Genomic DNA, 15027 nt, shown 5'->3' with positions numbered 1-15027 from the left:
GTTTCTTCATTTAACCAATGCCACTCAAGGTACCTTTTAGAAAGTGTATCTGCTGTAGGACTGACAGACACTCTGTTGGCCTTTTCTGCTTAGCAGAAGGTCACATCATTGACCTTTGCCCTCACTACTGAGCTGTCACCAAGCAAGCCAAAAGAAACAGGGCAGATGATTTTCCATATATACCTGACTGCCCCATAAGATTTGGAGCGGAGGCCCTTCTTCGGGAGCCCTCTTTGAAGGAGATCAGAAGAGTGACTACCCAAAGAAGGGCCTTCTCAGTGGTGGTGCCCCAGCTATGGAATCGGCTCCCCAGAGAGGTGCACCTGGCACCAATACTTTTTTCAGTTCAGCGCCAGGCCAAAACCTTTTTATTTTCTCAGCATTTTGAAAGTATTGTTTTTAATGTTGATTTTATATATTATTGTGATGCTGTGTCTTATTGATCTGTTATCGCTGCCCTGAAACACTGTAAAGGATGGGATACAAGCATTTTAAATTGAGTGGAGTTGTGGAGCAAGGCACTTCAGGCAGTGGATTCCTCCAAGTCAATGGAGATGGAGTGCCTCTCTACTTCAGAGGCTGTAGCCTCACCCCCAACCATGAGTGCTTCAGTCAGGTCTCTAGCCACACCGCCAACACCTGGATGTTCTCTGAAGATGTCCAAGGCCAAGAAGTTAGCAAAGAAGTTTAAAGCAGTGAAATTGGCAGAGGTCATAAAGGTGAAGGGTCATAAGAACCATTGGTACTGGGTGCAGACCCCAACCCTCCTGTACTTAGGCTAGAACTACTTTGCCTTTGAAATTCACCAAAGAAATTCAAGATACATTATCACAAGCACTGGCTTATCCTTCCTCTGAAGTCTTGGTATCATGCTAGTCAGGTGCCGTTGCAGCCCGCTGCCAGGACTGACCACTGTAGAGAACACTCCCTCTTTTCCTTCTATGACGGTGCCAGGCATTTGGAATGGTACATCCCAACTCAGTACTGAGGATGCCACAACCTATGTGGATATCCTCTAATCCTTTTACAATCCTTGGTACCAAGGGGAGTTCCGTACCAAGCCCTTCCTTGGAAATCAGGAGCATATCTTCAGAGACCCTTCATTCCAAATGTTTCCACTTGGAGCACCAATACCAACTTCTCGGCCTATGACTATAAAGGGACCTCTGGACCTTGCCTCTTTTTCTGCCATGCTACTGCATCAGTCAACCTGTTCTGCCTCTGTACACTCCAGATTATGACCATGATTTCCTCTGTCAGATGCCAAAGATCACCCTTCTGACTTGGCCTCCTGCTCCTCATTTACTCCTTCTGTCTGCTCTCCAGATATGGCTATGGGAAACCAGGACCCTGCCACACCATCAGAAGACCTGGGGGGTTTTTCTAACCAGATCTTCAGAATGGTTCAGTCTTTCAGATTGGACAACCAGCAGGAGATGGAGAGAGTGAGGGACCTGGTCTTTGACACAATCCACTTGGAGGACTCCACACCAGTGGTGGTTCTGTTTCTGCACCACCTTGCTGCAGATGGTACAATAGTTGTGGAAGAACCCCTCTTCCATGACTACAACCTCCATGCATCTGGAGAACATATACAGGGTTCAGGAAGAAGACATAGCATTTCTCATCTAGCAGGATTGCCAATATTCTGTCATTATGGGGTTGGCCAAAGAATGCTTATGCCACGAACATTCAGTGCTGGTGGACAAAGAAGACTTCCTCCTGGATCTGATGGTGGGGCGGGGTACATATATTGCTCTTCTGCCTTGGGACTGGGGATAATGAACTACCAGGCCACCATGGGTTGCTACCAGCTCTTCCTCTGGGACAAATTTGGCTCCCTTTCTGATCATTTGCCAGGGGACCTAAGGGAGCTCACCACAGTGTTTGAAGCAGAAGCCACACATCTCTCCTATCAGTAGATCAACACAGCCAGGCTCCAGAAATGATGATGTTGAGGCATGCCTGGCTACACTTGGCCAGTCTTTGATACATTGGCCCACTTCTGTATCAAAGACCTGTCATTCATCATTGAGGGGCTCTTCAGTGTGAAGACTGAAGTGAATGGACATGATCCAAAAGGCATAGGCAGACTCCAGTCAGATCCAACTAGTCCTCTTTCCCACCACAGAACCATGTAGACTGCTGCCTTTGGCAGCAGTTCTCATCACATCTTAAATGCAAGGATGGCTCCACCAGCTACTACTAACGGTGCTGGTGCTGTGGTGCCGACAGTTACCAACTCTGACAATGTCCTTGGGCTGGTCCCATTTCTCATCCCCTATTTTTTGGTGGATGCTTATCTCTTTTCCTTCTTACACAGTAAACAATAATACTGCATGCCTCGGTCCTATATAGTGTGGAAAGAGGGTATGGGATCAAGTTTGATGCTCTCTCAAATCTCAGTAGTGTGAGTTTTCATCCCTCTACAGCCTTAATTATGGAAGTAGATTCACTGCTTTTGAAGTAATAAATGAGTCCTTCCTTCTCAGTGCCAACTTCTTCAACTCCAGATACATTATGGTACCATAATGGGATGGAGGGCTCTGACAGATCCTGGATTTCTGGCATATCAACTCCTTCCTCACACTGAGGAAATTCCATATGGCTGCATTGCAGAAGGTTCTACCATTACTGCATGAGGGAGATTGGTTCATTTCAATAGGATGCTTGTTTTCACACTTGCATAGAGAATTCATACAGACTTTTCTTACATTTTCAGATTGGAAGAGAGACCTTTCAGTTTTCAGTTTTACCATGCAAACCAGGGGTCTCAAACTCGCGGCCCGCGGGCCAATTGCCGGGACGGGCGGGGCACGGGGGAGGGGCCCTGCGGCCTTCAAAGCACCGGCAGCGCCCGGGCCGGCCTCCGGATGAGTGGCCCACCACCACCGTGGTGGTGGAATACTTGATGTGGCCCAGCCTCACCCAGACTCTACTTCCAGCGGCCCCCAGGTAAGTTGAGTTTGAGACCCCTGATGCAAACTATCCACAACCCCAAGAATCTTCTCTATATGCATGCCATTAATCTCTGCCCACTTATGCCTCCAAGAAATCCAGGTTTACCTCTTCACTGGGGCCTTCCTCGACTCAAATTCAACAAAAACTTATCTCCTGGAAACCAGAGTATTAGTATTAATCAAGATGGCCAACAAACTGTGCAGGCACTTTGTCTTTTCTGCCTTCCATATCCAGCAGCTCCTAGGTCTCATGGTGGTAATAGTTGCAGTACTACCACTGGCCAGGCTCCAGATGTATCCTGTCCAGTTATGGTTCATCTATTAATGTCATCTAGTGATCCTTGAGAAACTCAGCTCTGGATCCTAAAATCCATCCAGATGAGACTCCATTGGTGGATGCATCACTACAGTCTCACCAAGGACACTCCATTAGTCACCCTTGAGCAAGCATTTACAGAGGACAGAGGTTCTATGACAGATGATTTCCTACTGAATTGATTAGGAACATTGTTTTACCTGCTTTCCCATTTTTCCCATTTTTCCCATGAGAATCCTAGTGAAGGTTCATCAGGATGAAACAGACTGAATTATCATCATGCTTTTATGACCTACAAAGTCATGGTTTTCCCAGCTGCTCCCAATGTCAGTTTGAATCTTTCTCCATTTCCCATCAAAACTAGACCTAATCTCTCAGGATCAAATGCACTCTGGGTCTCACAGCCTGGAGGATCCTTCCCTAGTTCTGAGCCTTACCATCCTTACTGAAGGACTGCATTTGATTTTGAATGTGGCTTTGAAGCCTTCTACCAGAAGATCCTATGCTGAGAAATCCTTTGCATCATGAGACGGCTTCAATGCATACTGATGCATGATAGAGCAATCCTTTTCTTCCTCAACTTTCTGTTTCAATGGTGATTGAAGATGTTGTTCATCTGTGTCTACCTGCAGCAGTTTCAGCCTTTCATGTACCAGTCCAAGGTTCATCTGTTTTTCCTACTCCTTAATTGACTTTTGTCTGTGGGCTTGAGAGCATTGCCCAACTTGTTCTTAAAAGTCTTCCTGTCATTCTGAAAGCCCCAACAAATAAACTGTTCAAAACCATGGTGACAGTTCATCTATAGCTACTTTTCTTTCCTGGTGGCAAGTACTTCTGCTTTTGTGAGATATGTGCCATCAGGGTAGCTCTTACATACCTCGTTTTCCATAGAGAAAAAGTGATGCTGCATTCAGACCCTTCTTTCTTCCCAATGTTATATCAAAATTTAATATCAACCATGACATAGTTTAACCTTTGCTTCCCCCTTGAACCCAATGGAACTGACACCAGCACTGTCATTCTACTGGGCTATTCTGTCACTCTATGCTATGCTGGCAAAAACAAAGGACTCTCTGCCACATCTCAAAGACAAACATTCTGGGTAGTACATGAATATGCTTATGGTAGGGAGCATATGAGCAGAGTCAGCTGGAGCTGGGGGTCAGACTAGAAGAAAGTCCCCTGGAAGGCCTTCTGACTCGCTGTATTTCTATGTTTCTACAGACTGTTTCCTTAGTTTTCCAGTCTATAGGCTGCTAAAGGCCCACTCTACTCGATGACAATTTCCACTGCTCTAAACACTGGGGTTCCTCTACCAGACCTTTGTAAATCACCCACTTGGTCAACCCCATTAACCTTTGTGAAGCACTACAGGGTTGTTGGCCATGTCAGAGCCAATTATACCTTGAGGAAAACAGTTTTCTCTTTCATCCTTTGGTAATGACACTGACCCACTATCCAAGTAGCTAAGCTTGCTATTCACCCATGCTATTCACCCTCTGATGCACAGAGACCACAAAGAGAAAAGCAGGAAGATCACCTGTAACTATTGCTCTTCAAGTGGTCAGTCATGCATTCACACAACCCATCCACTGTCTCCTCTTCTGTGTAATACACTAATATGTTTATTTGTTACATAGAGATCAGTTTTAGCCAATGGAATGTCAATCTACTGGATCCTTCCTCTATCCCAAGGCTACAGTGTCAGTGTCAAGTGAACTCAGAGAATGGGTGGGAACCCCTCTAATATGCTGAGGGTGGGGGTGCTATAGCATCTTCCTAACAACAGCCTCCACACAAGTGCAGAGCCTATATCTCTGAATGCACAGAAGACTACTTGAGGAATGACAGTTAAGCATCCTGCCTATAATGCTGCAAAAAAGGTGAGGGGAATGTGGTTTATTAAGGCTTTTGAAGGAGCCACAGCTCCCTGCAAAGGGGAGGGCAAACGCTTCAAAGGAAGAGGAGGAGGAGTGTGGGGCAAACATAGGTAGCCCCCTATAATACTACTGGGCATTCTTGGGAAGGGACCTCCTGGATGTGCAAAAACAGGTTTGGGAAAACACCTTTAACAGGGGATTTCACACTGGTTTTGTATTTAATAGTCATGCCACAGCCTCTACATTCCCCAGAGAGGTTCACCTGGCACCAACACTATTCCTTTCAGCACCAGGCTAAAACCTTTCTATTTTCTCATTATGTTAATATTTGATTAGGTTTTAATGTGGGTTTAATCTTACTGGAATTATTTGGATGCTGTGCTTCATTGCATTTTATGGTGCTTTTACTGTAAGACCTTCCCAAGACGCTAGTAGTTGGATGGTATGTAAAAGCTTTAAATTAAACAAACAAACATTAAAAGACTCATTGTAGCTCAGAGGGCATGCAATGTTCTTGCAATGTCCCCTGAGATAGTGCGGAAGACCTGAAGAACAAAGAGTGGGAAGAGAGAGAGAATCCCTGCCATACCTAATTGTCTGGTTAGAGGAATTTTAGCTCTGTGTATGGTTAAAATCTCAGAGGGTCTAAATGTGTCTTGCAAACCCTCCTACTTATTAGTTTGAAAAGCAGTAACTGAAGGTTTAGGTGACCTGATGTTGAGATAAATAAATAAAAACTCAGATAGTGAATACCATGGTATTTTAAGTATTAGCCAGGTGCAATAACATTCTGTCTAGTGTTCTTCCAGTTCATAGTTTTGCAAGGATTTTGCTGTAGGTGGTCAACTCTCAAATTTATGAACATCAAGAGCCATATGACTGTATTGCAGAGTTATTAGGAGGCTTCTTCCCTTCACAAACAGGAAAAGTGAAGTTCCACAGATAACAGATCCCTAGTCAATATGTTTCAATAACAGGAAAAACTGTTAACTGCCAGATATTCTTGTATGTGTTTGTTTATTTATTTAAAATATGTATATGCCTTTCTTAATCCATATAGGTTCTCAGGATGGTTTACATAAAAACAAACAACAATAAATTCCACAACAGGACTTAGAATACAATATACAGTATATAAAATATAGAACAACATTATTTTAAATTTAAATTAAATTAAATTAACAGATAAATAAAAAGGTTTTAACCTGGTGCCTAAATGAGTAAAGGGTTGGTGCCCGATGTATCTCTCTGGGGAGCAGATTCCATAGTTAGGGTGCTACCCCTGAAAATGATGGTCTTAGGATATGGGCAGGAATAACTAATGAAGGTGATAAAAGGACTGGCTTTATGTGATGTTGTCTGCCAGTCCTTGTCAGCAGCCTAGCTGTTCTATTCTGTATCAGTGGAAGTATCTAGATTGTTTTCAGGGGCAGCCCCAGGTAGAGACTAGCTGCACATGTTCCTTTCTTATAGTGCAGTCTCTTTCAGGATATGCCTTCTGCGCATACACAGTTGTTGTTATTAATCTTGCCCTTTTTCTTAAAGCTAAATAATTTTGATAGGTGTTTTGCAGAATAGGACTGAACGCATTGTTGAAATGAATGTGCCCCTAATTAATTCTTTATTTAAGGATGGCTTCTTATGCATACTGACTAAGGAATAAGTTCCATTAAGTAGGATTAATATTTGCATGGACACACATAGAGTTGTGTTGAAAGAGTGGGTGCTAACCATACATGCATTATTTAAATATTTTCAGGACTCTTGTAGAATTTGTTGATATTTTCTAACAATTTTGAATACTTAAAACTATTTCATTTCTATTCTGTTCCATAACCAAAGCACTAAAATATATTTTAAATAGCTAAAATATACTTTAAAACTGATTTGTAAAAGGTAGTCATACAAGAAAACAAAACAAAAAAAGGCCACATTAAACTAACACTGGCCTGGTTTGTGTATAACAGCATTGCCAGGATACAGAGGAGGTGAGGAGGCTTGTTACCTGCATGCCGGCTGCTTTCACTTTATATTCAGCTTTGTAATAGTCCCAGAGCATTACATAACCCTCCTCTTTTCGTTTTTTCACAAGGAAGTAGGTTAGGCTAAGAAGTCAGTGACTCCCCCAAAGAGAGCTATTGCTTTTCACGGTCAAGCAGACATGAAGCTGACTCCCCAACCAGTATTCTTACTACTACACCACACTGTTATTGTTAAATAGTAGTAGTAGTATTAGTAGTAGTAGTAGTAGTGAAGACAGCAGAACTGAAAAACAAAGCATTCTTCTTCATGGCATTTGCCTTGAAAAAGACAAATCTTGGCTGTACTTGTAGGCCTTCTTTGCTTTCTATCCAAATCATCAGCATGCCAAGTCTTCATTGGCCTGTTTTGTTTAAACTCTTTATAACTGTTACAAGTGCAAGAGCCCATTCCCCTTCTGCACCTTTGTAGGCCCTTGCATGGAACTACGTACAGAATAAAAACTCAAGACAGAAGCAGAATCTCACCCCTTACAATATAGACAGAAAGAGAAAGAATGCACCTCCCACATACACGCACACAGCAGTTAATATAACTCTCTTGAATTTGCATGTGAGTTTTACATGGAATCCTCACCAGTACAATCAAATCAAAATTTCCATTGCTAGCCACAGATCCAGTGGTTGCCATCACTACCATGACACAAAGACATGGATCCAAGGCATAGATTCTTATGAATCTGTATTATTTCGCAAAGCCACCAACAATTAATAAATCAGATCATCTCTGTGGCCACATACTTGTTCTGCACTTGCATGGCGCGTTTGTTGTGTAGTCCGTAGGCACCTACATAGCTTTAATTTGACGGCAGTTTGGAGGCAATTTCCCATGAAAATAATGTGAATTCATGATGATCAGTTTTTTATTTGCCTGGTCCAAATTTTATATTCTTGCCAAAGGTATGCCCAAAGAAAAGATCCTCATACTCCTTTAAAATTAGTATTTTTTGTGTATGTGCATGCTACTTCTCTGTACACTATTCAACCCTTACACTTACACTGGAACTGAAGTCTCAGAAAATTTACAGAGAAATAACATAGATTATTGTCAGATCAGGTATATGGATGCTCCTAGAACTCATGGCTGGAATCTTTGACAAGGATTTCACTTGTGTGCATTTTAAGAAGTTAATCGATGCTAAGCCAAAGTAAGTTATAAACATACATGATGGAGTGAGAAATAAGCAACTCTCCATAGGTCTTGGCCAGGAAAAGAATACCTGGCATGCCAACAGGTCTTGCCAAGAGGTCTCACCTTTCCAATGGAATTTACTGAACTTTGTAAATTGTCTCTTTAAAAAGCATGTATCTATGCTCTACCTCAAAATATACCTATTGTTGTTGTTGTTAGTCGTGAAGTCGTGCCCAACCCATCGCGACCCCATGGACAACATTCCTCCAGGCCCTCTTGTCCTCCACCATCTCCCAGAGCCACCTAAGCTCACACCAACTGCTTCAGTGACTCCATCTAGCCACCTCACCCTCTGCCGTCCCCTTCTTCTTTTGCCATCTATTGTTCCCAGCATTAGACTCTTCTCCAGGGAGTCCTTCCTTCTCATTAGGTGGCCAAAGTATTTGAGTTTCATCTTCAGGATCTGGCCTTCTAAAGAGCAGTCAGAGTTGATCTCCTCTAGGACTGACCGGTTTGATCACCTTGCAGTCCAAGGGACTCGCAGGAGTCTCCTCCAGCACCACAATTCAAAGGCCTCAATCCTTTTGTGCTCAGCCTTCCTTATGGTCCAGCTTTCATAGCCATACATTGCAACTGGGAAAACCAAAGCTTTGACTATACGCACCTTTGTTGGCAGGGTGATGTTTCTGCTTTTTAGTATGCTGTCTAGATTTGCCATAGCTTTCCTCCCCAACAGCGAGCGTCTTTTAATTTCCTGGCTGCAATCCCTGTCTGTGGTGATCTTGGAGCCCAGGAAAATAAAATCTGTCACTACCTCCATTTCTTCCCCATCTGTTTGCCAGGAAGTGATAGGACCAGATGCCATGATCTTAGTTTTCTTTATGTTGAGTTTCAAGCCAACTTTTGCGCTCTCCTCCTTCACCCGCATCAAGAGGCTCTTTAGTTCCTCTTCACTTTCTGCCATGAGAGTGGTATTATCTGCATATCTGAGGTTGGTGATATTTCTCCCATCAATCTTAATTCCAACTGGTGATTCATCTATCCCTGCCTTCCTCATGATGTGCTCTGCATATAGGTTAAATAGGCAGGGCGACAATGTACAGCCTTGCCGAACTCCTTTCTCAATTTTGAACCAATCAGTGGTTCCGTGTCCAGTTCTCACTGTTGCTTCTTGACCCGCATATAGGTTTCTCAAGAGACAAATAAGATGGTCTGGTATTCCCATCTCTTGAAGAACTTGCCACAATTTGTTGTGATCCACACAACCAAAGCCTTTAGCATAGTCAATGAAGCAGAAGTAGATGTCTTTCTGGAACTCTCTAGCTTTCTCCATGATCCAGCGTATGTTGGCAGTTTGATCTTTAGTTCCTCTCCCTCTTCGAAATCCTGCATGTACTTCTGGTAGTTCTTGGTCCACACACTGCTGGAGCCTAGCTTGTAGGATTTTGAGCATAACTTTGCTCGCGTGTGAAATGAGTGCAGTGGTGCAGTAGTTTGAACATTCTTTGGCATTGCCGTTCTTTGGAATCGGAATGTAAACTGACCTTTTCAAATCCTGTGGGCACTGTTGAGTTTTCCAACTTTGCTGGCATATTGAGTGTAGCACTTTTACTGCATCGTCTTTTAAGATTTTGAATAGCTCAGCTGGAATACTGTCACCTCCACTAGCTTTGTTGTTGCTCAGACTTCTTAAGGCCCATTTGACTTCACATTCCAGGATGTCTGGCTCGAGGTCAGTGACCACCCTATCGTGGTTATCAGGGATGTTAAGCTCTTTCTTGTACAGTTCTTCTGTGTAATCTTGCCACCTCTTCTTAATCTCTTCTGCCTCTGTTAGGTCTGTGCCATGTTGGTCCTTTTTCATGTCCATCTTTGCATGAAATGATCCCTTCATATCTCCAGTTTTCTTGAAGAGATCTCTGGTCCTCCCTATTCTACTGTCTTCTTCTATTTCTTTGCACTGTTCATTTAAGAAGGCATTCTTACCTCTTCTAGCTATTCTCTGGAATTCTGCATTCAATTGGGTGTATCTTTCTCTTTCTCCCTTGCCTTTCGCTTCCCTTCTTTCCTCAGCTATTTGTAAAGCTTCCTCAGACAGCCATTTTGCTTTCTTGCATTTCTTTTTCTTTGGGATGGTTTTAGTTGCTGCCTCTTGTACAATGTTGCGAACCTTCGTCCATAGTTCTTCAGGCACTCTGTCTATCAGATCTTATTATTATTATTATTATTATTATTATTATAACATTTCTATGCCACCCCTTGCCGAAACCTCGGGGTGGCTTACAACACGATAAAATACAATGAAATACAATAGCACATAATAAATTACCATTAAATACAAAGTACAAAAATTCCTTAAATCAATTTGTCACCTCTACTGTATATTCATCAGGGATATGATTTAGGTCATACCTGAGTGGCCTAGTGCTTTTCCCTACTTTCTCCAACTTAAGCCTAAATTTTGCAACCAGAAGCTCATGATCTGAGCCACAGTCAGCTCCTGGTCTTGTTTTTACTGACTGTATCGAGCTTCTCCATCTTTGGCTGCAGAGCACATAGTCAATCTGATTTCTGTGTTGACCATCTGGTGATGTCCATGTGTAGAGTCTTCTCTTGGGTTGTTGGAAAAGAGTGTTTGCTATGACCATTCGCTTGACAAAATTCTACCAGCCTGTGCCCCACTTCATTTTGTACTCCAAGGCCAAACTTGCCTGTTATTCCAGTTATCTTTTGGCTTCCTACTTTAGCATTCCAATCCCCCATGACAATAAGGACATCATTTTTTGGAGTTAATTCTAGAAGGTGTTGTAGGCCTTCATAGAATTGGTCAACTTCAGCCTCTTCAGCACCAGTGGTTGGGGCATAGACTTGGACTACTGTGATGTTGAATGATTTGCCTTGGATTCGAACTGAGATCATTCTGTCATTTTGGAGATTGTATCCCAGTACTGCTTTTCCTTCTCTTTTATTGACTATGAAGGCTACTCCATTTCTTCTGAGGGATTCATGCCCACAGTAGTATAGCTGATGATCATCTGAATTAAATTCACCCATTCCTGTCCATTTTAGTTCACTGATTCCTAAGATGTCAATGTTCATTCTAGTCATCTCTTGTTTGACCACATCCAGCTTGCCTTGATTCATGGACCTTACATTCCAGGTTCCTATGGAGTATAGATCTTTGCAGCATTGGACTTTCCTTTCACCACCTGATACATCAGCAACTGAGTGTCCTTTCGGCTTTGACCCAGTCGCGTCATTCTTTCTGGCCCTTTGCTCTTTCCCAGTAGCATATTGGACACCTTCCGACCTGAGGGGCTCATCTTCCGGCGTCATATCTGTTTGCCTTTTGGTACTGTCCATGGGGTTTTCATGGCAAAGATACTGGCGTGGGTTGCCATTTCCTTCTCCAGTTGATCACGTTTTGTCAGAGCTCTCTGCTATGACCTGTCTGTCTTGGGTGACTCTGCACAGCATAGCTCATAGCTTCATTGAGCTACGCAAGCCCCTTCGCCACGGCAAGGCAGTGATCCGTGAAGGAGAATATACCTATTAAACTCCATTTAAGTTTAATATACCTATTAAACTCCATTTAATTTCAAAGCAGTTTGCATGAGGGCTTACTGTTTAGGAAACATTGCCCCAGCTCTAAGTTCACAGGTGGAGCTAGTTATATTTCCATGGATTGTGGCTAATCTTGTCTGACCAAGTAACTGAGAAATAGTTGTTAAAAATGAAGTATCACATGGACATCAATTCTGTATTAAAAAAATAAATAATATGGTGCTAACCACTTACTTGGATTCTGGGGTGCATGGAGTGGGAAAAAATTATACAACTTTTCTGCTTCATGTTATCTGCACTGCCATTGCAGTTGCTTTTCCTAAGAATGCACATTTGAGTGTAACGTATGGTTGTGTTCTAGAACAGCTACCCAATAAGGGGTTCTATGAACATGAGTAAACAGTTAATAAAGCTTTAATAGCGTTCATGAACTCTAATAATTCAGTATATCAATTTAAATTTATTCAGCAGCATACATGAGAAACTTGGAAATTCATTCCCTGGAGTTCCCCAGGAGGATCCTGACTTCTCAACAGCTCTCTGTGAACAATTTGCTCAGTACTTTGCAGACAAAGTCCATTGGATCTGCTCTGACTTGGTGCTATTGTTGCTACAGTCCCAGGGGATATAACTTTGGCTTCTGCTTGTCTGGTGTTATTAGATACCTTTCAATTTGTACAACCTGAGGATGTGGACAGAATCATTGGAGAGGTGAGAGCCACAACATGCATTCTGGACTCTTGCTCTTCCTAGCTCATAAAAGTAAGCAGATGGGGACTGACCAAGTGGGTATGCAGGGTGGCTAAAGCCTGTCTTAGTCAAGGCAGGGTCCCAGCTTGTCTGAAAAAGACACTGATGAGACTATTGCTAAAAAAAGCCCTCTTTGGATCCCATTGTGTTGGATAATTATTGGCCAGTTGCCAATATTCAATTTTGAGGCAAGGTATTAGAGCATGTTATAAGGTCCCAACACCAGGAATTGCTGGATAAGATGAAGTATCTAGAGCCATTTGAATCTGTTTTCAGACCTGGTTATAGGACAGAACCAGCTTTGCTTGCTTTGGTAGATGACCTATGCCAGGAATTAGGCAGGAGGAGTGTGTCTTGTTAGTTCTGATAGACCTCTCAGCGGTTTGTGATACCACGGACCATACCTTTTTTGCCACCTTGCTGGGATGGGAATTGGAGGACTGTTTTACAGTGCCTCCTTTTTTTTCCTGGAGGAGCGGACATAGAAGTTGATGCTGGGGTACTCCTGTTCCACTCCCTGGCCACTGACCTGTGGTGTTTGCCAGTGTACTCTCCTGTCCCCCATGCTTTTTAACATATATATGAAACCACTGGGAGAGGTTTCAGAAGTTTTGAGTTCAGGGTCACCAGTATGCTGAAGACCTATTTTTCCTTTCCATCTCTCTCTAAGGAAGCTGTCTCATTCCTAATCAGTGTCTGTTTGCAGTAATGGACTGGATGAGAGCAAATAAATTGAAACTTAATCTGGACAAGACAGAACCTTGATACAGATTGCTCCTGGTCAGTTAAAAGGAGGATCAGCCTGTGATGGATGAGGTTACACGTTCCATGAATATGCAGATTTGCAGCTTGAGTGTTCTGGATTCAACCCTGAGTTTGGATGCTCAGGTCTCAGCAGTGGCCAGAAGTGAATTTGAACAATTAAAACTAGTACACCAGCTACACCCATTCCTTGTTTTGGCATACTGACACATGACAGTTACATCCCATTTGGATTACTGTAATGTGCTTTGTGTGGGATTCCCTCTGAAGAGTTTTTGGAAAGTCCTGAAAGAGCTACTGCTGAGACTGCTGGTGAGTTCAGAGAACTACTGCTAGACTGCTGACTGGGTCTGGCTACAGGGAATACAGAACTCCTCTTTAGAAACAACTTCACTGGCTTCCAGTCTGTTTCTGAACACAATTCAAAGTGCTGGTGATAAAGCCCTATATGGTTTGGGCCCAGGGTATCTGAAAGACCATATTCTCCTGTAGGAGGTTGCCTGGGCTCTGGGATCTTCTGGAGAGACCCTTCTCTTAGGCACGCTTGGTGGAAATGCAGGAGAGGGCCTTCTTAGTGGCTGCCCCAAGGCTCTGGAATTGGCTCCCTCTGCCAACTTGTTAGGGAGGCTAGGTTGGCACATTCCCTGTTAGCTTTCTGAAAGCCAGTGAAAAGTTCGTTATTACAGCAAATATTTGGGAATAGACTCTGAGTTTGCATTAGATTAATTTTATTGTTTATAATGTTGGGGTGTTTTTAATCTGTGTAGTTGTTCAATTTTAATATTTAACTGATTTAAGTATTTTAACTTATGTATATTTTTGGATGTTTGAATTTTAATGTTTAATGCCTTCAGTTCCAATCACTAGGAATAATAAATAAATATTTGGGGGATTCTGGCCATTGGACTTCTCTTAGGCCAGAATGAAACATTATGGAGGATATGGGAATGCAACCAAATACAACCTTTTGCTCTTTTTTTCACTGTAGTATTCAGAAATACAAAATGCGTGAGAGGTCATAATTATGCTCTGAGTTTTCTGCCTCCCCTCTATTGGCTGCTGCTCATGAGAACAGAAATTTTAAGCATGATATCACAATGTTTTTAATGGCATTTGTCAACATTAATAGGGAAGAGAAGATGAGATGTGGAGCCATAATGCCTTGTTCCAGACCAAGAAGTAACTGTTGAATAAAATATGGTTTGTCCCAAGAAGTAAATTAGCACAGCTACTTCTCTTGTCTATGAATCATGAATAAGGCGATCCAATTTGGATTTTGTTTATTATTTTCTTCAGAAATACTATGTACTTACATCTACTGTGGCATTTTTGTGTTTTTTTATGAAGTGGTACTTAATCACCTTTTCCCATTATTGAAATGAAAAGACATGAAAAGTGTTGAAGCTTTCTTTTCCCCATATTTGCCCAACCACCATTTGACATCATACAAGCACTGGGAAATTTCAATGACACAGCTTGGAATGGGTTCAGTGACCTCAATTATGCCTTCCCCACCCACTCCAAACTCCTTTCAATTTGTAAAAAGCTTTAAGTGGACAAAATCCAGATGCCTTTTTCTTGTAGTTCAGTAAGAACAGATTGGGCATGTAGATTCCTGTCAAAG

The 15027-nt window shown here is 42.5% G+C and overlaps 1 protein-coding gene across 1 annotated transcript in view; it reads left to right on the top strand.

The window, feature by feature from the left end:
• SCUBE1 (signal peptide, CUB domain and EGF like domain containing 1) overlaps positions 1 to 15027 on the top strand; it is a 275622-nt gene that overhangs the window by 177781 nt on the left and 82814 nt on the right. The window lies entirely within an intron of this gene.

The sequence above is a fragment of the Varanus komodoensis genome, unplaced genomic scaffold (genome assembly GCF_004798865.1).
Source record: "Varanus komodoensis strain SLA01 unplaced genomic scaffold, ASM479886v1 scaffold69, whole genome shotgun sequence".
Taxonomy (NCBI): Eukaryota; Metazoa; Chordata; class Lepidosauria; order Squamata; family Varanidae; genus Varanus; species Varanus komodoensis.
This window is presented reverse-complemented; position numbering and strand designations above follow the sequence as displayed.